Below are 1781 nucleotides of genomic sequence, written 5' to 3' on the forward strand. Positions count from 1 at the left end.
ACTCCAGGCTTTTCTTTTCTGAACTAAAAGAAACAATAAACAAGCCCTTGCCTCTGGGAAGAAGTCCTCAGGAGCCCCAGATAGGAAAGCTGGAGTACCTGGAGAGGCCCACAACCGGCCCGGGGCTGCGACCGCTGGGGCAACCTGTGAGTACTGTCTGCCCTGCCTCCCGCCGTGGAAAGCCCGGGCAGCGGCGGCTCCAGCTCAGGTTCCAGACTCCCACCACGACCACGCTCCGGCTTGCCAACCCGAAACCACTGCTCTCCTGGTGCTCTCTCTGCGGCTGCATCCATCACCCCCACCCCACCCCACCCCCCCGGCTCTCTTCTTTGACTTGCTACACTCAGCCCTCATCCTTCTCCGCTCTGTTTCTGATTGTGCCCTCCGATTCCAGACAAGACGCATCACTCCATGTGCCCTCAGTGGAGGGACCTCGAGGGCAAAGATGGTTGGCCAGGGCTGAGTGAGGGGAGGGGAATCTCTCTGGTAAGAGAGGTGGCAATTACTCACCAGTGGCTCTAGACTCCTGGCCCAGTCCGAGGACTCATCCCAAGTTCTTCATCTGAGGGACTGTTAACTACATTTGGGGAACCTAGTAAGAGCTGTGATTAGGAGCAGGAAAATAACAAGAACCCTAATCCAGGGTGAGGGTCAAGAGCAGAAAACATTGAAGGGACACTGGTTGTCCAGCCAAGCCACAACCCCTTTCCCCTTCTCTCACCCCTTAAAAAGTGGCTGGGGCTGTGATCTTGGGGCCCAGGTACTCATTTTAGGCTGCATGCTTTGCCTCCGAATGGACTCTTCATGCCTCCTAAGACCTTCGGAGAGATGGCTGGATTGAAAGGTACTTGATTTTCATTTCTGTTTCTCCCCTGGATGATGCCCTCCTCAGATCACCGGCATCCAGTACTGGCCAACTCCGTTTCTCCCCTTTCAGTGGATGCTACACCTGCCGTGGGCTGGTGCCTTGGGCTCATCGTCTGTGTGGAGGATTTGGGTGGTGACTGCAGCGGCCTTGGTGCCTGGCATCTCAACCCTGGTTTCTTGGGTCTTGGTGGTGGGTGGGATGCTGCAGAGTGGAGCCACCATGTGGCAGAGTGGAGAACAGCAATGGGGAGATTCCCGGTTGCTGAGGGGGTTTCTGCAGGAGGAAATGAGGACAGGGGAACCCTGGCGGTCAAAGGCTATTGAATTGTTTCCCACAAGTTGATGTTTTCTGGGCAAACTCAGCTGAGGGTCATCATGTTTCCCTAAGGTCCTGCTAAGAAAGCTTCTACGAAGACACTGGAATTGGGCTTCCGTTGGGCTTGAAGGGTGATTTACCCCCATTGTGCACTCAGGTCTGCCTTTCTGCTCCAAGTGATTCCTCAGTCCAGTCTTACGTTTTTGGTGGCCTTAACCCACCAAGTGGGTTTTGTCCCACAGATCCTATAGGATGTAACATGATAATGAAAACTTCGTGCCTCCTGTTGCTGTTAGGAAAAGACCAGACTGGTATTTTTATGATATTTTTGTTTTAATGTATGCTGTATGTGAAAATAACTACTAAACAAATCAAGTCACCTGCTTTCCGTCGCCAAACACCTATGACAGAGGAGCTTCAAGAAGAAGCATAGGACATAAAACTGTTTGGAGAATCACTAATTTGGTGGCTGGGATATGAAGCTGGCAAACCCCTCTCTGCCCGTTGCTGCTAAGACTGACCCACTGGGGACCTTCTTGCTTAGCCATGGTACTGCTGAGGAGGGAGGTGTCTCTCCTGGCCTCCAGCCCCAGGTGGC

Source organism: Sturnira hondurensis, unplaced genomic scaffold, assembly GCF_014824575.4.
Source record: "Sturnira hondurensis isolate 20B ecotype Veracruz unplaced genomic scaffold, ASM1482457v3 Scaffold0016663, whole genome shotgun sequence".
NCBI classification, from domain to species: domain Eukaryota; kingdom Metazoa; phylum Chordata; class Mammalia; order Chiroptera; family Phyllostomidae; genus Sturnira; species Sturnira hondurensis.